At 43.8% G+C, this 27,919-nt stretch overlaps 1 non-coding gene across 1 annotated transcript; it reads left to right on the forward strand.

The window, feature by feature from the left end:
* The first annotated feature begins 13,528 nt into the window (after window positions 1–13,528).
* Gm26128 lies at window positions 13,529–13,638 on the forward strand. The gene has a single exon (XR_003949976.1). It is a non-coding gene; the product is annotated as a U6 spliceosomal RNA (small nuclear RNA).
* Window positions 13,639–27,919: the final 14,281 nt, after the last annotated feature.

Consider the following 27,919-nt stretch of genomic DNA (forward strand, 5'->3'; position numbering starts at 1 on the left):
TTATGTCCAACAACACCCCAAGTGTTTCCCACTGAGGGCTAGAATCACCTGTCAGAGTGCAAACTCCAAATGCTGTCACAAGATGCTTATATTTAAGGTATCTTCCATCCATTTCATAGTGGACTCAGAATCCCTCACCCCCAATGAATATGAAGAACCTACATGTAAGGGTGCTGTCTTGTTGAATGAACCAAATGTCCCAGCTGAACAGGGTGAGAAGAATCCCACTAGCAATGTCTCTAAATAGCTTCAAATTGATTTCTTAAGAATTAACCTATAAAAGTTGTTTCTTAAGCCTTCCAGATAGAGCCGGTCTATTTTATAAACACGTTCTCAGATTTATGTCTAGCCTATAAAAACCAGGCTGGATCTTTGGTTGAGGACAGAGACTTCTCTTTGGCTCCAATACTCCAGAGCTGCTCTGTCATGCTTTTCACAAAGCCGGGGCTGGGGGGGGGGGCGCCTCGTCCTACGTGAAGCTTCCTAATAAGGAGGTCTGTTTTCTGTATGTTTCAATAACCATCTCCACTCTGGAATGCCTCCAAGATGAACTGTCCATATACCTAGCTCCATAGCCAAGTGGGATCTAGTGAGGTCCCAGTTTATTTAGACAAAGCTTTGATAACCAGAATGAACTGTTCATTCTCGGCCCAAGGCTTATAGGGCAGCCAAAAGTCTTCAAGGAACAAATGCACTTGTGAGACAGAGAGTTTGGAAGCTTTGGGGGAAATTGTTACCTGTAAAATTGCACAGATATGTCATCTGAGTTACGGAAATGAAATCTTGAGCAAAGGTAGTGTCTGAGGTGTGGGGACAGGACCCTTCTGGGGCCACAGAGAGTATTTTCAAGCCTGGAGAGAAATGACTCTCCCCTGTTGGTGTCAGAGTCCACTGAGGGGATGGGAAGACATGGGACGCATTGTTGATGGAAGAACAAATGTAATTTAATTCTATTCTACTCATCTGACATTTTTCTTAGATTTTTCCCTGTTCTGTGGTTCGTTCTGTGCAGTTTTCATCAGTGATGGTAAAAACTGCTTCTTAGGTACCTGAACAGAAAGGGGAAACTCAGTATTGTAGGGGAAAGAAAGACAAAGTAGACATTATGTTGCCAGCGCTAGATGTTATACTGGGCTCTGGCTCTGGCTCTGGCCTTTTCCCCCCTCCCTATCAGAAAACTCACAGAAGAAAATTTAAGTGTGGTGGTCCTGACTTGTCTGTGATTTCACTCACTCACAGTCAGATGTGGCCCAAGATACCAAAGAAAAATTCTGCAAAAAAACAGTCCATAAGCTTTTAATAAAGCATCATTTTGAAATCTTCTACCATCCTCCTCTGAGGAGGCCATCCCTCCAAGAACATGCAACATCTCTTTGTCCAAAGTATCTTCCTTGTATATGTTACCCGCTTCTAGTCATGTAGCATTTGATTATCAGCTCCAGTGTTTTAGTATTAGAGTACTGCTATTGTGAGTTTAGTACTACACTGTCTCAGGTGTCCCCTAGAACTTTTAGAGTGTGGTTTCCTGCAGATAAGGGAGGTGGGGAATGGCAGGAGCTCATATATATACTAACAAACAAAAAACGGGATGCTCTCAGTAAACCAGAGTGAGACAACATAAGACAGCCATATTCAGAGGGCAGAAAGCACCGTAGAGCCTTCTTCTTCAGCAAGACCATTGAGCGTCAGGAGGCAGGGCTACTTCACCATTGTGCTCAAGTCTCAAGCACAAAGTTTAAACTGATAACTTACACTTCTCTAACAGACCACAAGGGGTAACCATGCCACTGCTCACCTCTCTGTGAGTGACAGTCCTTTGTGGATCCATCACCACTGGACTGGTTGGCCTGGTGTTCATTCTTCCTCAAGCCTATTTCATCGAGAGGCCTCCTGCCTTGTTCTCTCCCCTCTGCCAATCTCTCCCTGGTTCTCCTTAGTTGTGCTCCACAGGCACCTTTGGGTCATCAGTCTCTTTTCTGACAGCCTTTGCCTGTCAGATCTGTATCTCTAGCCAGTCAGTGTGTTCTCCCTGCTCCTGCCTCCATAACACAGACTCCATGCACGAGAAGATACATCCCTGCCCTCCATCTCTGGTCTGGCTTTAGCACCTTTAGCACCTGATCCATATCTACTGAACAGGAGGGTGTGCGGTATCTTTCTATATATTGTTGGGTTGACTCTCATTTATTTTCCTTACAATGTTTCAATTTCTCTTATTACAATTTCTTCTTTGTTTTACTACTACTTTTTGAAAACTTCTTCCAACCTCAGCAACCACTCGGAGTACTCTGACCCAATGTGAAGGAGTCACACAAAATATAAATACCAGGAGTCAAGGTCTTCTGTTTGTCACATGACCGATCCGTCTGTTTTCAGCATCTCATGCTCTTCTCTGTTTTGTTGGTCTTCTTCTCACTTGTACTGCTGTGATCCTTGCATGATGCTCAATGGTCTATGAGTTCCAATATGATTTCTTCTTCATATTGTGTCATTTACAGAAAGGTGGATTGTGTTGATCAGCTTTCTAGTTGCTGTGACAAACTATCTGTCACAGACAAGCTAAAGGTTGGCTCATGGTTTTAGAATTTTCTATGCATGGTCACTTCTCTCGTGCACTTAAGAAGAACATTGGGACAGCAGGAACACGGGAAGGAAAAGGTCATGCACACCATGGCATGACGGCATGCAGGTAACAGACAGTGAGGACAGGATTGGACACCAGCTATAGCCTTTTGAGCCATGCCCCGCCCCCAAGTGAACTATTTCATCCAACTAGTCTCCACCAAAAACAGTGCCACCAGCTAAGGGCCAGGTGTCTCATTCATGGGCTCACAGGGAACATTCATATTCAAAGCACATAAAAGATGTTTTTAATCTTAATCCCTGTGTCAAAGGCTACATATGTTTCCTGGCTATGTTATAAATGTGTCTTCTTGATTGATTAATCTCTGATAGAGACAGGTTGCCTCTGCCTGTGTTAGTTTACTTGATATTCTATTCATTATTCATCTTATAGCTTAAGTCTTTGGCATCAAACTAGAATTTCTATAGTCTGTTCAAATGCTTTTTCCATGATTCTCAACCATGCAGACCACCCTCATCCAATGGGGGAAAGAACAAACAGGGACTGAAGTGCAAGAGTCTGAGGTCCCTAGGGAGGTGTCATGATAGGGACAGGTTACTGTTAACCTGCTTTGGGGAGCATTAGACTCCTTCATGAAGACATTTTGAGGGTAGTCTGGAGCTGAGAAGCCTGTGGAATGAAGAGGAGAGACCCAGACCTGAGTATAAATGTGGAACTCGGCAGAGTGAAGGGATGTTTAAATAACACAAGAGAATGTTATGAAGGGGTGACCAAAGTCTCTAAAAGTGGTATATGTTGGGCCAGCAAGATGACCTGTGCGTAAAAGGTAGAAGGAAAGAACCAAACACATATATGCACACATGCACGAATGCATGCATGCATGAGTGCACATGCCTTAGCACGCGTGTGTCTGAGAGCATGCGCAAACACACACAATAATAATAATGGTTAAAACTAATGATTCTTTCAAATGGCCACTGAGAGGACTTTTACAGAGTGACTGTTGTGGTTCCTCTCACAGGCAGATTTTCATTTACACTCTGTGTGCTCTGGGTTATGAATCCAGCTTCATGGGCTTTGGGGTACACAGGCTGGTCTACACTACAGATCCAGAGCTTGTCTGCCTGTATCCATTTCTACTTATATTTGTTACACCAAGCACACGGCATAAATAAGTAGCAGCAGCCTGGGGTGAGTGTCTCCAGGTGACTTTACATTTCTCCTTCCCTAAGGCCTGATCCCATGGCATTCCCCCAGAGTAGCCTCTGGAGGCCCAGGCTTCATTCCAGGAAGGTACAAGCCCCATGCCGCTATCCACAGTCAATCTGCAGCCTCCAATCCCAGGGTCTCAAAGGGCCAGGGGAGCATCAGCTTCCACCTCCCATTCTGACTTAGAACCATCTTATTTTCTGTCACCTTGTGATTCTCTCTTTCTTTAAACTTGAGCAAGGATTTTAAAGCAGCATTTGCAATCATTTACCCAGCAGGTTTTCATGTCTATGTTAAAAAAAATAGATGCAACGAAGGGGGCATATGTACCAATAGAAAATTTTCTTTATTGGTTGATATTCTTTCTGGACAGTTTCATACAGAAACATTGCACTTTGATCAAACTTGTCCCCGTTGGTCTCCCTTGGCCTCCCCTCCTTCACATAGTCCCCCTTCTACCTTCATGTTTCATCTAGATGTAAGCAGAAGTAGATGAAGAGTAAGTCTAGATTCTGCCTATGAGTGAAAATTAAAATATTGATCCATCTTTTCCTCCCACTACTCTCCCTTGCTCTCCATTCCCCACATACCACGTGGCTCCCACTTCTATGGAGAAGCACATCTTGTCCAAGTCAAGTAGATTTGCAATTGTATTGGAAAGCCATTCCTATGGTGCTTTTTCATTAAGAAAATTAACATATGCATAGATATGTCTAGGGTTTTTTAACCTTTATTTGGGTTTTAGTTTGGGTTTCCTTGCTTTGGAGAGACACCATGACCAAAGCAACTCCTATAAAGGCAAACACTTATATGATGCTCACAGTCATCTATAAGATGGAACACAGGGCCCCCAATGGAGAAGCTAGAGAAAGCACCCAAGGAGCTGAAGGGGTCTGCAACCCTATAGGTGGAACAACAATATGAACCACCCAGTCTCCCCAGAGCTCGTATCTCTAGCTGCGTAAGTAGCAGAAGATGGCCTAGTCGGCCATCACTGGGAAGAGAGGCCCCTTGGTATTGCAAACTTTATATGCCCCAGTGCAGGGGAATGCCAGGGCCAAGAAGCAGGAGTGGGTGGGTAGGGGAGCAGGGTGGAGGGAGGGTATAGGGAACTTCCAGGATAGCATTTGAAATGTATATAAAGAAAATATCTAATAATAAATAAATAAATAAATAAATAAATAAAGGCAAACACATTTAATTGGGCTCTGTTTACAGGTTCTGAGATTTAGCCCATTATCACCAGAACAGGAAGGGTGGCAGCATGCAGGCAGACATGGTACCGGAGAAGGAGCTGAGAGTTCTGCATCATGATATGAAGGCAGCCAGGAGAATACTGTCTTCTGTGCAACTAGGAGGAGGGTCTCAAAGCTCACCCCCACAGTGATACACTTCCTTCAACAAGGACACACCTGATCCAACAAGGCCATACTTCCTAATAGTGCCACTCTCTGGACCAAGCATATTCAAACCACCACAATTAGTATGTATGTGGATGCATGCTTTGCCTGCATGTTTGTCTGTACATCACATGTATACAGAGCTAATAGAGGCCAGGAGAGTATTGGCCCCTGGTGCTAAAAACAGTTGTTAGCTACCATGTGAGCACTTAATGTCAACCCTGGGTGCTCTAGAAGAGAGGTTAATGCTCTTAACCGCTGAGCCATCTCTCCAGCTCCTATGTCTTATTTTAAGAGTTTGTGAAACCTTTTTTTCTTTCTATCTCTCCAAATGCCTTATGTGTCTCTTATTCTACAAGACACAGTTTAAAATTCACCTTCTGAACTGTTCCCTTTTCTTGTTACTCTAGCATTAAGCAGTACCTCCTTTCTCTGAAGTCATTAAAAGCCCAAACAACAGCAGCAACAAAAACCATCCGTGGAAAGGCATTCAACCCTTCTACGGAACAGACCCTGGTTCTCCCGCTCTCCTCGAGTCACAGCTGTCAAAAAGGCCTTTCACAAAGGATGCTTTCTCCAAACCCTACCTTTCTTGCATAGCTATAAATGGTAAGAACTAAAGCTGCTCCTGTCGTCGGCTTCAGACAAAACATTGTGAACAGCAGTTTAACTTTTCCATCAGCTAAGAAAACAATCTTTTTGTTTATCATTGTGGGGAAAACAGTCTTTTATCTTTCCACAAAGAAGCAAAATCATGCATTTGTTTGGATAATTAGAATATATTGAGATAACTGAGCTTCATGCTTAAAAGCCTGGCTACAATTGCTCATGACTAAACCCCAGGCTGAGATGGGGTGCCTGTGAGCACACCTCCTGATCTACCCATTTGTTCCTTTCCAAAGAACCACAGTATTTTAAACTAAGGAGGAAGGTAGTCTTCCTTTTTGAGGCTATTCCATGTCATACCCACAGGAAGTTGGCCATGCCTAACTCAGCCAGAAGAGGACGTGAAGGAGGCTCTTAGAGACCCAGATGTCTGGCTCATCCAGGATGCCAAACACAGAGGCAGAGTGGTGGCTGAGAGCCAAACCCATCTGCTCCCCAAAATCCCATGTTCTGTGGTCCAGAGCATACCAACAGCCTCACAATCCTAGTCAGCGATGGAACCTATGGAAGCCTGCATCCCTGATGAAGCCAGACTGTCCACCACCTCCTACCTCCCTGCCAACTTGTGTTTCATAGCTACGCCCTGCTACTCAAAGTTCTGAACTCTCCATACAAAGGGAGACTCTATCCAGAGCCCTTAGCCCATCACCGTGTCCTATTTGAACCTAGTGCACTGCTGCAGACTCAGTTGCTCTTTCTGGAACATTGACAGCTTTCTTCCCCTAACTCCGTAGGCCTCTACACTTGACTATTCTAACCACTGCCCTCCCTGCCCCCAGCACCCTCAACCACAAAGTTCATTCCTCTGTCTTCACAAGTGTCTCCCTGCAGTCACCCACCCTCAGCTTCCCCCTCAGTCCTTGAAGGGTTTAGATCTGAATTCTCTCTGAAGACACTTCTGTCACATTTTCTACTTACTCTAACAGTCAGTGATCTTCCAATAGCCCAGGTCCTAACCTCTTTGCCTGTAATTACATGGCCTTGGTCTTTAAATTGTCTTCCACTTTCCTCCTAACACTCACTTCATGGCCATGCCCCACACCTGACCAATACCTACCGTCATCCACTACTCCGCAATCCCAGATGCCTATGTCTAATGGCTGCCATGACTGTGTCATAACTTCTCAGCATATTATCTGATGGAAACCTACTTCCACCAGGGACTCAGGTACTCAGTCAATCAGCTCTTGCTCTTTCTCATCCAGCCTTTACCAGCCCTCTCTTCTCTCACAGAGCTTAGACTCCATAGCACTCTTTACAGTCAGTTAATCATATATTCCTCAACTCCCTTCCTTCCCCTCTCTCATTGTTCAGACTCTTTTCCCTCTCTGACCTTTGAACCTGTGACGCCTAAGATGGCTGCAAAAACCACCCATCAATAGGACCAGTCACTCGAAACTCATGACTATCAATTCTAAGCTGGTGCCTGGATCTTCTTAGCTATCCTACATTGAGACCTTACTACAATTATTTTTTCCATGTGCCTAATAGATTCAACATCATAATCAAACATCTCTTTTAATATCTGCTACTAACTTTGCTTCATATTTTTTTCTGGATAAGTAGAAGTAATGAGAACCTTTCTAGATCCTCTTATCAACACATCGGTAAGGCTTCCTGTATGGGACTTTAAATTTTCCTCTTGCCTCTCCTTCCTTGTTTTCATGGATCTACTGTGTCCCTCAGCTAATCCTCCCATTAAATGTTTGACCTATAGCTTCACAGTTAATGCTGTAACAATTCCACTGACTCTCCTATTGTTAACCTTCCCTCTATACTCCACCATCTCTATCAACCATGAAACTCTTATTCTCATCCATTTGAAAAACAATAAACCTAATCCCTCCCTTGACATTTAGATCTAGTCATTCTGTTTCCCTTTAAAGGAAACTTTCTGAAGGAGGTGGAGATGCTGGGCAATCCCTTCTCTAGGCACCATCTTCCACCTACTCTACAGCGTGTTTCCCCTCCCATTTGTTCCTTCAAAATGCTCCTATCAAAGTCACCAGTGACATTCACATTGCTCCATTGCCACTGCCATTTTCTATATCTGTCTTCCTTGGCAAGGATTCCCCTGCTCATCTCCAAACCCCTTCTGCTCCAACCTTCTCAGAAACCACTATCTTGTTTCTCTTCTTCCTCTAGAGGCCACAGAGTTTTGGTTTCCTGTTTGTTCTGCTTCATCTTTCCAAGCTCTCACTGCTGGGGCCCAGGGGCATGAATTCTTGTTTCTCCTTCCCCATTTTTATGGATACACGGAGCTTTTCTCATCTCCATCTCTGCTCACCTTGGCATCACTGTTGCTGCCGGAAAGTGCACAAGACACCCCCATTCTTCATGGAAGATTCTCCTCCCACATCCCCTTGAGACCCAGTGTTTGATTTCTTCAGCTCTGTGGTTCACTAGCACTTCATTGGGCCTTATTTGTTCTTTGACTACCCTACCTTCTACTTGACATTGGGAATGGCTTGAGTTGTGTTCCCTGTAAAGCTATTGAGGATCTAACTCTCAATACCTGCAAGTGTCACCTTATTTGGCAATGAATCCTTTAGAAGAAGATCCGGTTAAGATGTGGCCCTTTAAGTGGAATCTCATCCAAGATACCCAGTATCCTTATAGAAAGAGGATATTTTGGACTTGAAGCTGTGGGGAGGTTGCCACTGAGACTCTGTGGTTAGCCTACCACAGGTCTAAGAGCTAACAGGAACAGGCATAGATGCTTGTGATAGGTCTCTCCCTGGTGCTTTCAGAGGAATCAAGGTCCTGCTGACACCTTGATCTTGGACTTACAAACTTCATGACTGAAAGACAATGCATGCCTATTGTTAAAGTAAAGACATTAAGTTCTCAGTTAATGAGGAAACTAATTTATATTTCCCCCTCCCTCTATACCATAAAATATCTGATACTACTACTGCTGCTGCTGCTGCTACTACTACTACTACTATTGTTATTATTACTAGTAGTAGTAGTAGTATTACTATTATTACTTCTTTATGCTGATAGCTTTCACCAAGAAAGTTTCCTCGTAAAGACAGAAAGGAGCATGTTCTCTATATGAAAAGGTCTCTCTCTTGTGGCCACTGAGTCACAACCTCAGCCCCACATTCTTATTTTTTAATTTAAATTTTCCCATCAGGCCTCATGCAAATAAACCAATCACAATGTCTTCCCTTTCATTTCTGTTGAGTCTTTAATTGTGGATTTTCCAAGGAAGCCACCATGTCTTTCATACTTTGTGTTTGTCTCCATCCTAAGAGCCCTGATACGTTCACCATTGCCCAACCTTCCCGGGGGGGGGGGGGGTCACTGCTGGAGCAGCATGCCTTCATTTCTCAAATTACCTCAAGACTAATGAATTACTGCTCAAAGATGAGAACCAGGTGCAAAGAAAGTTTTACAAATTTACAAATTTAATGGAGAAAAGCCAATTCGGTGAGGTTTCTTCACAAGGTTCTCAGCTCCCACTATAGTTTCAATTTAACACCTACATACACAGTGCAATCAGCTGGGAAGACAGATCCTTAAGTGCAAGTGAGTCTGAGAGTTTCCAGTTCTAAAGTCAACTCTCTAATCCTGTGGCAGCAACAGTGAGGCTGGCCAAGTGAGTGTTTTAGAGTGTGATTTTTTTTTCCTTTTTTTCCTGACTAAGAAATCACCAAAGTCTTTAAGAAAAGATATTTCCATGCAGAGAGGCATTCCTCAGAATCTACTGCCAATGTGCCTTCCTCCTCAGGTGGCCGACTGAATTACATCTGAGTTCAGGCTCCTCCCAGCTCCATATGGCCACTGAATTTGATCACTTTGGAATTAATCAGACCTGAGTGGCAACTATTGTCTTCTACATGTTCTATCGTAGTAATTATTATTACTTCTAAATAAGAAACATGACAAGATGAAGTCATCTTTTAAAATATCTTTTGTTGAGCACTCAAATCCCAGCAAAGATTTGGTAGGTAAGCACAAGACGAGTAGAAGGAAGATACAGGTTCAAAGACAGTCTAGGCTACACAGTGAAAGTCTGTCTCATCACAAAAAAATTCAATCTCCCTGCGACCAGTTCCAGAAGACTCTCCAAACCTCCCTCCTGCCCTCCAATTCTGTGCAGAGTCCTCACTCCCAAGGACTGCAACAAGCAGACCCCCAAACAGAGCATCACAGCTGGGTCTGCCTACCCTGAAGCAAGAGTCATTGAGCCAAGCACTGAGGAGCCTCTGGGGTTTCTAGACTTACCAGGTGAGGCAGTGAGAGGAACTCCAACAGAAAACAACCAGTTCCCAGCCCTTGAGAATAGATTTCCTTTTCTGTTCATACAGAGGTTATAATTCTTTTTTCCTGCCTAAGTAATATCCCCATAGACAGAAAAATATCCATACCAAACAATTAGTAGAAGGTGGAATTCAGCATATCATTCTGCATATGACCTAAAAGGTACAAACAGCTGGAGTGTAAATCAACAGTTTAGTAAGCAATAATATAGGAAACTACATATGGAAATTTTATTTAGCCTTATTAGAGAAGGCGGCCTTGACAAATGTTATAATATAGATGAGCTGGATGATATTATGCTAAGTGAAATAAGCCATTCACAATATACATATTGAAGGATCCTGCCTAGAACAAAGGGTCTATGGTGCTTAAATGCATAGAAACAGAATGGAGAATGAGGCTCTTTGCTTGGGACAAGGAGTAGGAAGAAATGGGGAACTCGTGTTTAGGGTTCAGACTTGCATTTTAGACTAATAAAACTTTTGCAAATGTTTTGGCATGGTGGCTAATGCCTATAATCTCAGTACTCAGAGAGGAGGCTAGGAGGCAGAAGAATGACCTTGAGTTCAATGGCAGTCTAGGCCTAGGCTACACAGGAAGTTCTCAGTCCACCAAGCTATAGTATGAGACCACACTTCAGAAAAACCAAAACCAAAACCAAAACCAAAAAGTAGCATTTATGTGGGAGAGTGTGTGTGTGTGTGCATGTGTGTGTGTGCGTGTGTGTGTGTGTGTGTGTGTGTGTGTGTGTGTGTGTGTGTGTGTGTGTGTGTGTGCAGGGACCCATGCTTGGGGAGCAGGAAAAAACAGGAGCTACAAGAGTGGAAGAAGTACGAGGAGTGAAAGGTTCACATGAGAGAGGGTAGACATGGGGTGTGGGGAGAAGAGAGTAGGAAGAGAGGGTCAACCAAAATTTACAGAAATCCAATACTTGAAAAGCTACTTTTTAAAAGTTTAAGTGGGGAAAGAGATAGCTCAGCAGTTAGGTGCACTTACTGGTTCTTCAGGGCACCTGAGTTTGGTTCTCAGAACCTACATCTGGCTTGTTCACAAGTACAGGTACAGCTGTAATGCCAGCTCAAAGCGATCTGATCAACCTCTGACCACTAAGGAAATCTGCACTCACCTGCGCATACACACACAGAGAGAGAGAGAGAGAGAGAGAGAGAGAGAGAGAGAGAGAGAGAGAGAGAGAAGGGAAGGTGGAGGGGGAGGGAGGGAGAGAGATTAAGTGATAAAAATGAATATTGAAAAGTTAAAAACATATTTTAATAGTTTGAATATAGGTCCCCTGCATGAGTGTATCAAACTCTTCCCAGATGCCATAGGCTCGTAAATGAAAATCCCAGTGCCAGAGTGGGCTCTCTCTCTACCAGCTCCTGCTCAGGTGCTCTGGAGGAGGCCCCCAAACCAATAAGGTGATTAGCCTGTTGATTGCCCCCCAGAGCAAGAAGATAAGACCCTGGTGCTGAAGGCAACACATACTCTGGTCATAGAACTTTGAAAAATCAAGCTGGAATTGGCTGAAAACGTCATCATTGGTGTCTTGTCTCATATTGCTAGATGGTCCTGTGCAGGCTACTGGGAGAGAACTGCCATCAACTGTCTTATTTTGCTGTGGTCCTTGTACACGAAGCACCACCAACATGCCAGGCAAGTTGCATCCACTGGTACAATCATGGCAGGTGTGTTACTGGGGTAACCAGTGCCCTTGAGTTGAATATGTGGTCTCCTCCACACACAGGAATCTTTTGTTGGTATTGTAAGCTTTATCAATAGCCTGAGGAAGGCATAGGCTTTAATCGGGGAAGATGCAGCTTTTGTTTTGGGACAGGATGTGGCCATCAAATTGCCTTCAGAGCAACTGTGTACACCTTTAGATTTCTGCTGCTGCCAACTTCAGTCAGAGAAGCTTTGTTTAGAAGTAACTGCAGTGGCTAATAGTGTTATGGGGAGCCCCTCAGAGATGACCACTTAGACAAAATATATAACCAATTGAAAGTCTTTATTCTAGCTGGCTGGGACCACACTGAGATATTCTGACCTTAGTATAGTCTAGAATATTTACACCAAGGGGTTTGGTTGTTGTTGTTGTTGTTGTTGTTATTTTGCTTTGGTTTTTTTTTGAGAGGGTTTCTCTGTGTAGCCCTGGCTGTCCTGTAATCCATTGTGTAGACCAGGCTGGCCTTGAATCAGAGACCAGCATGCCTCTGTTTCTCAAGTGCTGGGATTAAAGGTATGTGCCACCACCACCCAGTTTAGACCAAGGGCTCTTAAAAGAAAAAATCTACATCCTGCTATCTCACTTAGCAGCTGCAGGGAGAGGTTTGCACAGGCAATCAGTTTAACAGAAGCTAACATAAACTAGCTTATTTATCATGGACTTGTGTCTTAGAATAGAATTGGATAATTTTCTATTGGATTCTCCACCAAGGGAATTCTAGTTAAGCTTGCAGTGGCCTTGGAAAGAACAGAAGATGGAAGAACCTCTGCACTGTCTTGCCCTGTCACAATAGCACTGAGAATAGTGTCATTGCGGTTATTAATCATGGGATCATCCCCTACCACCAAGGCCCAGAGAACATGTTAGAAGAAAGGGTGGAAAGATTATAGGCACAGGAAAAATGATGGAGAACAGGGAAATGATATGGAACCAACTCCAGGGAGGGGCATGCTGTAGCACTTGTTCACTCACAGCAATGAGTGGCCCATCTTAATAGGTTCTGCCAAATCTTATCACAGACTGGGTGGGGCTCATAGGATCCTACTGCTCCCAGGGAATTTAGACACAGTTAATAGATTCTAGAGGAGGAAGGGACATTTAAGTGTTTATTTTTATTATCTTTATTGCATTATTGTTTATTTCTTGGAGAAGCATTGCTACCACATGCAAGTGGAGATCAGACAACTTGTAGGAATCATTTCTTTCTTACCACCAGGAATCAAACTCTGTCAACAGTCTTGGGGAAAAGTGCCTTTACCCAATGAGCCATAAAATTTTGGCCCCTACCCCCAAAAAACATTGTCTTCAGTACAGTAGGCTCTAGTAAGATGTCCAAGGTCCTACAAACAACACTTATTCATGCTCCTGTAAGCAAATTACAAGCTCATTTGAGAGGGGCGGGGGGAATACACAAATGCATGGTGGCAACTAGTTAGGAAGAGGAAGAAAGTCAGTAGGAGTGGGAGGGGCCATAGAATGTCCTGACTAGTTTTATGTCAACTTGGCACACACTAGAACAATATGAAAGGAGGGAATATCCATTGAGGAAAATGTCTCTGTAAGATCCAGCTGTAGGACATTTTCCTAATTAATAATTAATAAGAGAGGGCCCAGCCCACTGTGGGTGGTGCCATCCCTAGGCTGGTGGTTCTGAATCCTTTAAGAAAGTGAGATAACGTGCTCGCTTCGGCGGCAGCACATATACTAAAATTGGAACGATACAGAGAAGATTAGCATGGCCCCTGTGCAAGGATGACAGGCAAATTCGTGAAGTGTTCCATATTTTTTATGAACTAACCAGTACCCCGGAGCTCTTGACTCTGGCTGCATATGTATCAAAAGATGGCCTAGTCGGCCATCACTGGAAAGAGAGGCCCATTGGACACGCAAACTTTATATGCCCCAGTACAGGGGAACGCCAGGGCCAAAAAGGGGGAGTGGGTGGGCAGGGGAGTGGGGGTGGGTGGGTATGGGGGACTTTTGGTATAGCATTGGAAATGTAAATGAGCTAAATACCTAATAAAAAATGGAAAAAAAAAGAAAGTGAGATAACACTGATAAGTGGCTATTATCCCAGAAATTTGGAATACCCAAGATACAATTTGCAAATTTCATGAAACTCAAGAAGAAGGAAGACCAAAGTGTGGATACTTCATTCCTTCTTAGAATGGGGAACAAAATACCCATGGAAGGAGTTACAGAGACAAAGTTCAGAGCTGAGACTAAAGGAAGGACCATCCAGAGACTGCCCCCCCCATCCATCCAATAAACAACCACCAAACCCAGACAGTATTGCATATGCCAACAAGATTTTGCTGACAGGACCCTGATATAGCTGTCTCCTGTGAGGCTATACTAGTATCTGGCAAATATAGAAGTGGATGCTCATAGAACACAGGGCCGCCAATGAAGGAGCTAGAGAAAGTACCCAAGGACCTAAAGGGATCTACAACCCTATAAGAGGAACAATAATATGAACTAACCAATATCCCCCAGAGCTTGTGTTTCTAGTTGCATATGTAGCAGAAGATGGCCTAGTAGGCCATCAATGGGAGAAGAGGAATTTGGTCTTGTGAAGATTATATGACCCAGTACAGAGGAATGTCAGGACCAGGAAGCGGGAATGGGTGGGTTGGGGAGCATGGTGGGAGGAGGGTATAGGGGACTTTTGGGATAGCATTTGAAATGTAAATGAAGAAAATATCTAATTAAAAAATGTTTTTGGAAAAAAAAAAAAGAAAGAAAGTGAGATGAGCAAGCCATGGGGAACAAGCTGGTAAGCAGAGTCCCTCTATGACCTCTGCATCTGCTCCTGCCTCTAGGTTCCTGCCCCATTTGAGTTCCTGTCCTGATTCCCTTCAATGCTTAACAGTGATATGGAAGTGTAAGCCAAATACACCCTTTCCTCCTCAACTTGCCTTTTTGCTTCATCACAGAGATAGTAACCCTAAGACACAGGGTAATGGGATTGAATATGATGATACAACATTGTGTGCGTGTTTGAAATGCCATAATAAAATCACTATGTAAAATTAATATGTTCTAATTAAAATTAAAAAAAAGCACCAAAAAGGACGTCTACGGTTGTAATATATATGTGTGTATATATATATATGTGTGTATATAATATTGATAATAGTTATATATAATTAATATATTAATAATCAATACCATATATCATTATATGATACATTGTTACATAGTAATATAAAATGGTTAATATATAATAATACATAAATTTATATTATACAGTTAATGCTATGTGTACTCTGCTAGAGTTTAGCTCGTCTTTAAGTTAAAAACATAATAATGCAGATCAGTGAAACTGCAGAGGTAGAACATAGGAGCTCATATTTCAGTGCCTTTCCTGTTTTACCCTGTCAGAGTCCAGCCTCAGATGAGCCCAGACTGTCATTTAAGACGTTGTCAATGGCACTACCATTTGTAGGGGATTGGGGTTTGGGGCCTAGCACTCAGATCCAGGAAGGGTCTTCTGTAAACCCTGAGATTTGGCAAAGGTCATGGCTCATGGTAGCCCCTCCCTTTGGATGTTGACAGGAGACCATTAGTGGCAGCAAGCTGAAGAAAAGTACCCTAGATGAGAAGGGCAACCTGTGCTCTTCAGGGAGTGTAAGCTTCTTTTCAATCTCAAGGCCAGGGGAAAGCTCTTTCCCCGTTCCACCCCTACCCCACCCCTACCCCACCCCTACCCCACCCCTACCCCACTATGCACATCTTCTTCACACAGTGGCTGACCTAAGCTGTTTCCTGATCACCTAAGGGCATCCTTCTCCCTTTGGGACCTATGACTTCTTGGAAGACAGGTCTATGGTTTTTTTCTTCCTATATGTCTTGACTAGGAAAATGACCACAGAGCCAGTGTGAAGATGAGCTGCAGGCAGCTGAGCATGGCTGCTTCTGGGTGGCAGAGCTTTCCTGTCTGGCAAGCTGACTTGCAGGTGGGAGTTCTCACCCACTTCCCAACAGGGAGGCTGGTATGAGAGTCTCAGGCAGTGATGGAGCACAGTTGACTCCAAAAGGCACAGGAAGTTCTATACCTGGACGTAGGACCCAAGGATGGTGTTGGAGACACTATGGAACATTTTAGGGCCTTCCACTGATGTTTCCTGAAGTGCCTCCCTGTTGTTTGTATGCCAAACTGCAGAAATACACAATTATTATACCTCAGGTTACTTTTCAGCTTTCCTTCTTGCCTCTTGTTGGGTGCCATGACTAAAACATAGCTCTCTCTAAAAATAACCTTTTATGACACTGACACCACTGAAAATGGTGACAAATATTAAGCACTTGCTGTACACTGGGCATTCTCTTTTTATATACACGCATCTTACTTGTTCCTCATATAACATTAGAAGATGCAACCATTATGGTCTCTTTTTTACAGATGAGGAAGCACACATAGGTCAATTAGACAATGAGCACATTAGATGATACAGCTATGTGGAACTTGATTTTTTTTCAGGTGTTTTTGTTTTGATTTGATTTGGTTGGTTGGTTGGTTGGTTGGTTGATGGGTATTTCAAGAAAGGGTGTGGTGTGTGTGTGTGTGTGTGTGTGTGTGTGTGTGTGTGTGTGTGTGTATTATATTTATATAATGTGGGAAGCTGAGGAAGCCTTGAGTGAATATGGATAAAGTCCTGAGTGAATGTCTATTGTTCACATGAGCATTGCCATGCAAAGGATCTAATGCCTCAGGTGAATGTCAGAGCTTCCCTGACCCCAGCGATAAGGCCCAGAGGGACGGCCAAGCCTTCCTCTAGCCTATGTATAGATATTGACAGTGAGTACAGACGATATCCACTGCAGCTTTCTCCACCCACCCAGGCATTTATATCTGAAGATAAGACCCCTATCGTCACTGCAATATTAGCCCTGCCTCTTCCTTGTTCAGCTGTGTACATACGCTGCCACCTTCTTGTTCAGCTTTATGCAATAAACATGGTGAGACTCTAGAGTGCTGAGTCTTCTCCAGCTAAGAGCCCAGACCATCTGACCCCAACTTCTCTGTACCTGTGTGTGTGTGTGTGTGTGTGTGTGTGTGTGTGTGTGTGTGTGTCCATAATTCATTCCCTTGTCTCCCCTAGTCAAGGTTTCAGGACCCAAGCTGTATAAGAACGTTGCCATTCAAAATGGTATATAGAATTCATTATGTAGCCAAGGCTGGATTTGTGAGCCTCAGTCTGCAGGGTGCTGAGACTGTATGTAGGCATTTTCCACCTTGCCCAAGCAGGAATGGTTGTTTATACTCTAGTGTGGTTCTGATTTTTCCTAGGATAAAAAAATAAACACAGTGGAAAAAAATAGCCTCTTCAAGAGATGGTGCTGGGAAAACAAGACATTCACACACTGAGGAAAAACTAACCTTGTATCTCACTCTGCACCCAAACCTACTCCAAAGAACAAGAGATCTTGCAGGACCTGAAACGCCAGAATGAACGGAAAGAAAGGGTACAGGAGTCCAGTTGCTTGGGGAGTAACACTGGCAACTGACAACTGAGACCACATGAAATGCGAATGTTTCTGTACACAAAGGAAACAGTTAATCTCATGGAGAGACAAACTACAGAATGGGATAGAATTCTTGCTAGCCACACCTTTAACCAGAGAATTGATCTAGACTACACGAAGAACTAAAAATATTAAGCAACAAGAAAACAAACACTCCAGCCAGTGAGTGGGCCACTGAAATGAATGGACAGTTCTCAAAGGAGGAAATATGAATGGTCCTTAGACAAGAAAAAAATATTCAGCCTCATTAGCCATCTGAGAAATGCAAGTTAAAACTAATTTAAGATTACACTTTCTCCAGGAAGAAGGGTGGCCATTAAAAATGAGCAACAGCAAACAGGCCAGGTTGTGGACAGCAGGGGACCCTTAGCCACTGCTGGTGGGAGTGGAAACTCAGCCAGCCAGTATGGTTGTTTCTCAAACAAACAAACAAACCAAAAGTCTATGAGTCTATGACCCAGCCTTGCCACTCCTTGGGTATTTGCCAAAAGGATTCCAATGTACTCACCATAGAGACACCGACATATCAGTGCTAACTGAAGCACATTACAATAGCTATGTTTTGGGGCCAACTGAAGCATACAAAACAGGAACATGTGGTAGGTATACACAATGTTTCCTAAATCCGTGGTCTCAGGATTTTCCAGAATTGAATTATGTTTGCATTACCTTCTGGGAGGAACAGAACATTTTACAAGGAACGAACTCTTCCTTCTGTCTGCAACCATACCACACTGAATGCACCTGATCTCACAGCTCTTCTTCCCTGCCTAGACACATATGAGCACTGTTCTCACACCTACTACTGCTGCCTTTTGTTTACACAGGAACGCACATTTCTATCCTTTGGCTCACAAGAAAAGGCTAACTAACCAAAACATGTCACCATGGCAGCGGCACACGCCAAGTGATTAACTTTGGTATTAGGGTATAGTACATTAGGATATATTCGGTATGTTATTATATTGGGTATATAGATTAGGGTATATTGGTATATATACAAAAATCTCCATAACAAAGGTAATCTAGATGAGGGGTGGCATTGGTTTGTAGTTGGAGCATTTATCAGAATGTAGTATTCACTTAGGAGTCTTGTCATTGGGGGACACTGCCACCAAGTGGTAAATGACCTGGTCACATTAAACAGACCAAGTCTGCCCCAGATAAGCAAGCCATCTGCTCAGCGTACATAAAACAAGGAGCTTCGGCTTCTGCATAGCAAACCACAGCTTTCTAACAATAATTGAGAACTGTCTTTACATACAATATACCATTTTCTTTAGTAACTCTGGAGTGGAAAATGCAGGAGGTTGGGGGATGAGGAGTGATCATTCTTACTGCCCTTAAGATCTTCCTAATATCAGTGCCTGACAATGTTGTAGCCTGTTACCAAGAAAAGTGTTGCTATGAGGCCCCCAGAAAGGTGAGACTTAGACAGGCAAAGATTCAAAGACAGATGCCCCTAGAAGACAAAAACCTGTGCATAGCTTTGAAAAGTTGATACACTTTTAACAGTTAAAGTTGTCAGGGAAAATCATTGTATTCTACTGCCGAGGCAAAGAAGTCAACAGTACCCAGGGAGAAGATGATTAGCATGATTTTCTGTGATGTGGGGACATCACCTGGAAATTTGAGTTAATACGGACAGCAAGGTCCAGCATTCAAAACCTGTACTGGCTTATTTTTCTTATACTGAGAGGCGAGTGGAAAGATGGAAAAAGAGGAAGGGTATTGATCTATTAGTATGAGTGCAAATAGGCTTAGCAGGGTGTGACTGAGCTTTCTGTCACTGTAACAAAATACCCGAGGACACCAGCATATAAAGAACAAAGGTCTAATTATCTTATAGGCTGGCCCATTGCTTTGGGCTTATGGTGACGTAGCAAGTTATGGCAAGAAATGGGCATGGTATTGTAAAGATTCTCACCTTGTGGTCAGGAAGGAAGAATGAGGGAGAGAGAAAAGACTGGGCTCCCATGATGCTCTTCAAGAACATTCCTCAGTGACCTGAAACCTCAAAGTTTCAATTGTGCCACACTGGGAACTAAAACCTGTAATACATGTGCCTCTAGGACATTCCAGACAACAGCAGGTAGAATTCCTCCATGTTGTCTTCTGAAAGACACCAAGGTGTAAACAGAGAAGAGCTCATGCTCTTCTCTATCGACAGTAATGTGAGACAAGCTTCATTGACTATGACAGAAAACAGCAAGAGACATACTATCTTAACCAAACACCTTAAAAATGAAGAAAAATGTTCCCAGTATTCCCCATGACTGCACCTGTTTCCCAGTGGAGACCCAAAGAGTGGGTGCCACCAACAGGCAGATGAGGCTCTGGGGTACAGAGATACCAGACAGTTGACTAATACTCTTCCTTTCCACTGTCCACCTTCACTACCCTGTGGGTAAAGTCAGAAGTGACATAAAAAGGCAGACAGTGGTTCTTTCCTGAGAGTCTACAGCAGGGACCCAAGCAAGAACAGGATCACAAGGAGTTCTCGGGACCTTGGCATTCTCATGCAATCTCTGACTTTACCTCACTACAGTTCTGTGCAGAACAGAAATTGTGCTGCCTGGTAGACATTGTCCTGCCCATATTCCTGCAGAAACACCCTCCAACCACTGAATTCCTGGTTAAGAAAAGAGAAAGGCCTGGGTGTGGCTCACAGTAGCAGAACACTTGCTTAGCATGCCCAAGACCATGGTTTGTGTAAAAAGAATCAAGAGGGAAAGAAGGGTAAGAGGAAAATAGAAGGAAAGGGCAAGACAGGAAAAGATGAGAAGGAGCAGGGGATAAGAGGAGTGGATAGAGAAGTAGGGATGGAGGAGGAGGGAAGAGGGTGAGGCAATGGAAGCAGAGGGAGAGAAGGAAGAAAGGAGAGGAGGGGCAAGGTGGAAGGAGAAAGAATAAGAAAGAAGGAAACAGCAGGGTGGTGGTGCACACCTTTAACTCCAGTACTTGGGAGGCAGAATCAGGAAGATTTCTATGAGCTGGAGGCCAGCCTGGCCTACAGAGAGAGTTCCAGAATAGCCAGGGCTGTCTTGAACAAAAAGGGAGAAGGGAGCAGTGTAACCTGGATGGTTTGTGACCAGAACTGAGAGCTCCTTGACAAATGAGGAAATATAGGCCTGCTCATCCTAAAGGACGCTCCGCTCTGGTTCCCTTCAGAACCTTTTAAAAAGACGAGTGGCTATCAGACCATCCTATGCCCTGATTTGCTGAAGCAGAGTGAATTTAGTATATAATTTACCATCTTCCAGCCTTGGTTCCCTCTCTGCAAACACAAGAGGCTCAATATTACAGGTTAAGAGAGCTGTGATAACAGGCAGAAAGGTGCAGGTTGGGCTCTGGTGAGGCCTCGGCAGAGGGGCCTGGTGTCCATAAGATATCATTGAATTCCAGATGACTTCACATGGAGGTGGGACTAGAATGTGGAGCCTCCAAGCTGCAGAGGGGTGCTGATTTTGAGGGCTAGGCTCTGAAGAGATCAGGCTGAAGGCTGAAATCTTGGCACATGTAATCAATTCTTCACAAACTTAGCCTACCCTTGGGTTATGTGTATTGATGGAATAATAGTTAATATCTCAGATTCTACTGCTCACATCTCCCTTTGAACATCAATGTCTATGCAAGCATGGCATACTTGAGTGAAACTTTCTTTTTGAACCCTGTAACTTTATATTAATGTATGCTGATATGAAAATTGAAAGGGAAAGAATCCCTGCACACAGGGTGGAGAGCTTTTGCAGGCTAGCCTGGCCACCCACAGAATTCTTGTGTCAGTCACATGATCTTCCCAATTCCAACCAACAGATACTTCTTCAGCCATTTGTTGCCTCCTGCTCCTTCAAGGAGCATGTGAGTGATGGCATCCAATCGACCCTAGGTCCCATAAGCGAGCTGCTGGGTTAAGACACTCCCTCTATTGCATAGCCAGACCCTGCTGACCCCAAGGCCAGTGCTTTCCCAAGAATCATGGGCAGAGGCTGCCCCCAAGTTGCCTGCTGGTTAAGGAGACACCTCTGGCAGACTGCAGGTAGATTTTGCTAAGAGGAGAACTCCTTTTACACATTTATACCATCTCATAGCTCTTGTTTTGGACTCTAGAAGCACTGAGCAGCCATGTTGAAACTTGTCTTCCTGCTGGAGAGGCCACATGGAGAATCCCCGAGAGCCAAGGCCGCCACCTGTCTCTGCAATGGGCCATAGCTCTGAAGCCATCTTGAGCAGAAAAGCATCAACTGGATACTATGTAATGACCCAATAGATGTCATTTGGGGTCAAAGAATCTCCCAACCAAAGCCTCTCTAGTTTCTCAACACACAAATCCTGAACAACTAGTAAAATTGTGTCACTCAGCAACATGAACAACACTCCTAACCCATGATTCCATATTCAGCAGATTCAGTTATGCACAGTCAACTGCTGTCTAACAATATTGAATTCTAGAAAGAGATCTAAAATAAAATTTAAAGTAACTTAAGTATGATGTTATAACATTGTTCTATTTTATAACTGTTACTATTTTTAGTCTCTTACCATGTGCAATCTATATACTAAATTGTACCACATATTTATATGTGGGCAGGAAAGAGTTACTTGAATAGTGGATAATATTGTGTGCAGCTTCAGAAAAATCACAGGGATCGGAGGAAGGGTCTTGTTAAATAGCTCCTGTGACGAAAACAGCAACTAGAATGGAAGCCACTTTTCCTCCACAATTCTGCTGTTTGGCTCTAGTACCAATGCTCTGTCAGTCTGCTTCCTGACTTGCTAAAGTCTTCATGTACCTAATGTGCATGTTTATGTCCCCAGTTCATTAGAGATGCATGGCACCCTTCATCTACTCACCTGTGGAGAAAGTGGGCTGTGAAATGAATACAAAGAGCCACACTGTCCTTGGAGGTCTTTTAAAGGCAACCAAGAATGTCTTCGACCCTGATACTCACAATCTGTTTGCTCACTGCAAGGTCCCTAGACTCTCAAGCAAAGACCCCACTGAAAGGCTCACATCTCACTAGGGGACCAAGCTCAAGAATAAGCAATGATTTTCCACCCCCTTAGTGAAGGCCATACCTAACAATGCTCAAAGCTCAGATCCCCACAATCTATCCATCTTTCTGGCAAGAGAAGGGAGACACCATGGAAGCCTGCCTCTTTCCTCTCAGGATGTGCCTGAATTCCAAGAACTTGAAAAGGTGCTGTTAGCACAGTCCAGGCCTGGGATTTTCAAAAGGTTTTGGCACATCAGCTGAACACGTCTCGATATTGTCAACACAGATTCTGGAGCGGCTCAGGGCTGTGCACGGGGGCAACAATGGGTCAGATAAGATCTGTTTGGCATTTAGTATGCTGAGAAGCATGAAGTCCTCTTGACTCAGTGACAGTGTGTTTCAAGATAAATAGAGGCTATAGGTAAATAAAGGACTTTTTTTGCAGTACTTTATAGTTAATGATACAAATACTGACGACTGTGTCTGGTTCACTCCATTTAGGGCTGTAGAAGCTGACATGTTTTAAGCTAGAGTATGCTGCATTTTTATGGGATCCTTAAAGTTTCCATGTTTTTCTAATGAGTCAGCACATGTGTTCAAAAGGATGCAGCAACCCACATGCTATCTGAAAGACAGCAGCGACTCAGAAACAGAAAGAACACCGCCCTTTGCACTAACATGCACGAATTGTAGTAAGATGCCATTCTTCTAGACCTTTTGCATTAGTGGTCCCCACATTGTGATAAGGTGAGTATCATTGCTCTGTGTTTTTATAGGTGAGATAACAAGAACATGTAGCCACCATGACCAAAACAATAAATGAATGTTCTTGGTCATCCATCTCCCTGCAGTGAACCTATGTTACTTTTGACTTGCACACATTTTATGTTTCTTCCTTTGGTACCAGCTCTTGTACTCTAGGAAACCATGCCTAGTCTTTTGAAAAGCTCTTTACTTATTATTTTCTTACATTGGTTGATTGACTGATTGATTTTGTAGGGACAGCACATTCCACAGCACATGGTTGAAGATTAGAGGGTGACTTGGCAGAGTTGTTTCTCTCTTTCCACCATGTGGTTGAGAGGGTCGAACTTAGATCATCAGAGTTGGCAACAAGTTTCTTTATGGACTAAGCCATCACTCTGGCCCCTCTTTTGAATACCCTTGATGAGCATGCCAGTCAAAATTCCCTTCCTCAAACCTCCACCTGACTCTGACTCAAACTTCCTTAGACTCTGACTCTCAAGTTCCTAGGGAAAGCCAGATGTGATGGTGCAGACTTGTGATCCCTTAAGTACTCTGGAGCCTGGGGCAACAATATCACAAGTTCAAAACCGGCCTGGGTTATATAATGAGACCCTGTCTTCAAAGGGAAATGAAGGAAAATAAGGATGCCGAGTCAGATGGATGGCAGCAGGAACCATCCTCTCTGACTCCTCTCCACAGATTTTGGTTTTGCTCAAACCATCAAGCTAGATTCCATTGCTTACACCAAAGAAATGGCACAGAAGCCCCAGTAAAAAGTACACTTCCAGAGCTGGTGCAATGGGGTTAAGTGTAAGCAATCTAACTTCTGAGACTCAGAATCTGTAAAACAAAATACGAAACAAACAAACAAACAAAAACCCTCAGGTGTGAAGGTGCAGGCCCATTACCCAAGCACTGTAGAAGTAGAGACAGGAAGGCCCCCTGCAACCTGCAACTTGCTGACCAGCCAGTATAGCTCAGTCAACAAGCTCAGTAAAAAGACTCTTGAAAAGTAAAGAGTGATAGAGGGCTGGGCAGTAGTAGTGCACACCTTTAATCCCAGCATTTGGGTAGCAGAGGCAGGCAGATCTTTGGGCGTTCAAGGCCAGCAGGATCTACAGATAGAATTCCAGAACAGCTGGGGCTATACAGAGAGACTGTGTTTGAAGAAAGAAAAAAAATCAAGAATGATATAGGAAGACAACTGAAATAGACCTTCACAAGCATACACACGGGTATGCACACACACACAGTGCAGTTTATTTTAGTATCTTTTAACTTTGTTTTCTAATCACTAGCAGGCTGTTGAATGGAATATTTCCTGTTGTTTCAAAACACACACATACTCACTCACTCACACACACACACACACACACACACACACGCACAAACACACACACACAGTGTTGTTCATTTCAGCATCTATTACTTTGATTTCTAACCACTAGCAGACTGTTAAATGGGATATTTCCTGTTGTTTCAGAGTTGACAGCCAGATCATTTCTTCATCAGCCTCTTGGCTGAGATCTCTGCAGAACTGACAGCCAACATATAAAGTTGTGAAAAAGAGGCAAGAAAAGGTCTTTATTCTAAACAGAATCGACCAGAAAACTCCTGTGGCACTTGCTATGAGATGTGAGAAGTGGCTTTCCTAGCCATGCTTTCGATTGCCTGGCTTCAGATGCTTTGAGATATGGGGACTGTGCTGACCTTGAATTGCCCCTTCCAGGGTCAGGCAACTCATAGGTACAGCAAAGGACTTGCCTTGGCTACTTCTTTCAAATTCGTACAACCAAGCTAAGGCTCATATCCCTAACCACCTCTTCCCTCTGACTGTCACACTTCTGGCCACTAGCTTGTCATTCTAATCCCCCTGAGCCAGACACCAGATGAGGGACAGCTTGATGCCCACAGCTGTGGGCAAGCAAGCCACTGAGCAGTTCTCTTCTGTGGTTTTTGCTTCAAGCTCCTGCCTTGAGCTCCTATCATGAACTTCTCATCATGATAGACTCTAACCCGTGAGCTAAAATAAACCCTTTCCTATTCACATTTTTTTGGGTCTTGGTATTTTATCACAACAACAAAAATTGACTTATTCGGGTACTCTTAATAACCCTGCTATAATAATGGGGAGATGCAGTGAGGGCCCAGCAGTCTGTTCTTTAGTGGCAGGCCTTTGTCTCCACAGGCCTGCTGACAAAACGAAGAAGAATCAGAAGGAGACAGAAGCCCAGATGGGCTTATGGAGTAGCCACAGCCCACCGTGTGGCATGACCAGGATACAAGAGCTTCCCACAGGGTCAAGCAGACACTGTGGAATGTAGCTGGGCTTGAGCCATTTTTCCAGGACCCAATAAAGAGGGCTGTCTACTGGCAGCCAAACCTTCCTAGCAGAACTAATGGAGAATCGGTACTTATAAAGAGCCAGGGAATTGAGCTATGAGGAGACCACACAGGGTTTTCCAAAGAGCTAGTCACCACCTCCAGGATAGCCAGTGTTTTGACACCCATCACATGACAGGTGACACAGAGCTAAGACTGGCTTGGCAGTGAGGGCCAGAGAAGTGGAAGCAGCTATAGAGAGTAAGTGAAGGTGCTGAGGTTGGTGGTAGAAGTTGTGGTGGGCATGGAAATGGCAGTGAGAAGGAAATAGAGATTGTGGTGGAGGTGGTAGTGGAGTTAGAGGTAGAGACAGAGATGGTAGAGGTGGTGGAGGTGTGAAAGCAATTGTGATAGAGGTGATGTGGAGGTTGGGGTCTTGGAGATGGTGGTATGGGGATAGTTTGTCATGGAGATGATGGCTTGAAAGTTATGGTCATGGAGATGATGCTATGAAGGTAATGGTCATGGAGATGATGGTGTGGAGGTAGTGATGGTAGAGATGGACATGGTTATGTCAAAGGTGATAGTGATGGAGGTAGTGGTAGAGGTTGTAGTGGTGACAACAGTGGACTGACAGACCACTAGGAATTGGCAGATGGAGATACACAAGAAGAACACAAATGGAATCTGTAGGTTCTTTCTGAGTTTTTAGAGAATGTTAATAGATATTGAAACTCACATTAAGATTGTGCACATTTCAGATAAGAACACTCAGTAGGCATACTGTGCCTGAGACTAGCCCTCCACAACCTACTTCCTTGCTCCATTAGCATTTTTTCTTTTTTTCCCTAACAGTCCCCTCAAATTCAAAACAAAGGAATTGATTGACTCTCATCTTTTTGGGTAGCTCTCCAGTGTTGGGGACATTTTGGGGGACTTGTGCCAACTTTTCAGCCTTCATCTGAGATACAAAGGAATCTGTCACTGCAGCTCTCTAGATCTCTCTCTATGAGCGCTCTCCTTTCTTGTTGGTATGCCCCATGGCTAACACCAGAGTTGCCCTTTCTTTGGTTTTGTTCCTTAGGTTTGGGTTTGGGGAGGTGTGCTAGATGTTCAGTGTATCTCAGGCTTGCCTCCTCCTCACGCCCCCCTCCTTTAGCCTCTTCAGGTTCTGGGATTATAGGCATGTTTGTCCACACCTGGAAAGTTGGCTTTTCTTACTATGCTTCAGCCTCTGCCTGTCTTTGGTGTTTCTCAACACAGTAGTCATTCCTATCAGTCAACCTGTCTATCCAGGGCTGGAGGAAGACATGGTGACCTGATTTAAGAAGGTCCCCAGGAATGACTACAAACCCACCTTACACAGCATAGACAATGTCAGAGGACTGCTCTTTTTGCCTTCTCTTGATGGCTCTGGGTTTATGTCTGTGCTTTCTGGGAACTTCTACTTCAAGAGAGCTATTTACCTTATGAACAGACCTTAAAGACAACTTCAGAAGGACTATCAGAAATCACAACATTACAGGACTGGAGAGATGGCTTTTCTGGAGGTTCAGAGTTCAGTCCACAGCACCCCTTTCAGGTGACTCACTACTCCCTATAATGCCAGCTCTCTGGAAATCTGAAGTCTTTCGCTTCCATGTACTCACACACAGACTTATTTATATATGCATAATAAATCTTTTTGAAAAAATTATAAAAGCAACCAAGGCAGAGGGACTATCTAGGTATAGCTTGAACTCAATGCCAAGAGCTCAGAATGTGAGTGTAACATCTGATTTGATTCCCCACGTAAAATGTGTGGGGAAAATCAATAAGCTGGAGCCCTAGAGTCAAGAAGAAAGTAAACAGCCATCCCGCCATTAAATTGCTATCATCCTATAATGCAATTTAGGGTAAGTGTAGCTTCCCTTCATTTCCCATGCTACCTCTCCCTATAACAGAGAACAATAATGCACAGCAAACCCACTCTTTACATATAACAGGTTGTAAGTGGTCTACACAATATTAAGAGATGACCTCTGAGAGCCTGTAGTCACCCGCCCCTGCTCTGTCAGTGTCAAAGGCAGAGCCAAACAGACTCTCAGAAACTTGGCTTCTGCCACTGGGTTCCTCAGGAGTTTGGGCAAACACAGCAGCAGACGTCCTGCATCCAAGAACTGCCCTTTTCCACCAACGTCAAACACGTTTCACAGCTGACCTGCCAAGAATGTGAATCCCTCTTCAAGATACACAAGCCCAAGACAACGCACAGCAGCCAAAAGAGGGAATCTCCATTTAGCCCAAATCCTGGTCTATCCCTTACAGATGGACAGTGTGTATACGGACTGGCATGGATCCCAGCCCTTGGTTACACTCTGAAAGTTCAGGATTACTTCAGAAGTAGATGGAGGAGATAAAGCAAGCCCTTCAAGGTCCTCTGCTGTCTATGGGGATTCGGAAAGTGTGGCTGATGGAGGTTTAAGCCGTCAGT

The sequence above is a fragment of the Mus musculus genome, chromosome 11 (genome assembly GCF_000001635.26).
Source record: "Mus musculus strain C57BL/6J chromosome 11, GRCm38.p6 C57BL/6J".
Classification (NCBI taxonomy): Eukaryota; Metazoa; Chordata; class Mammalia; order Rodentia; family Muridae; genus Mus; species Mus musculus.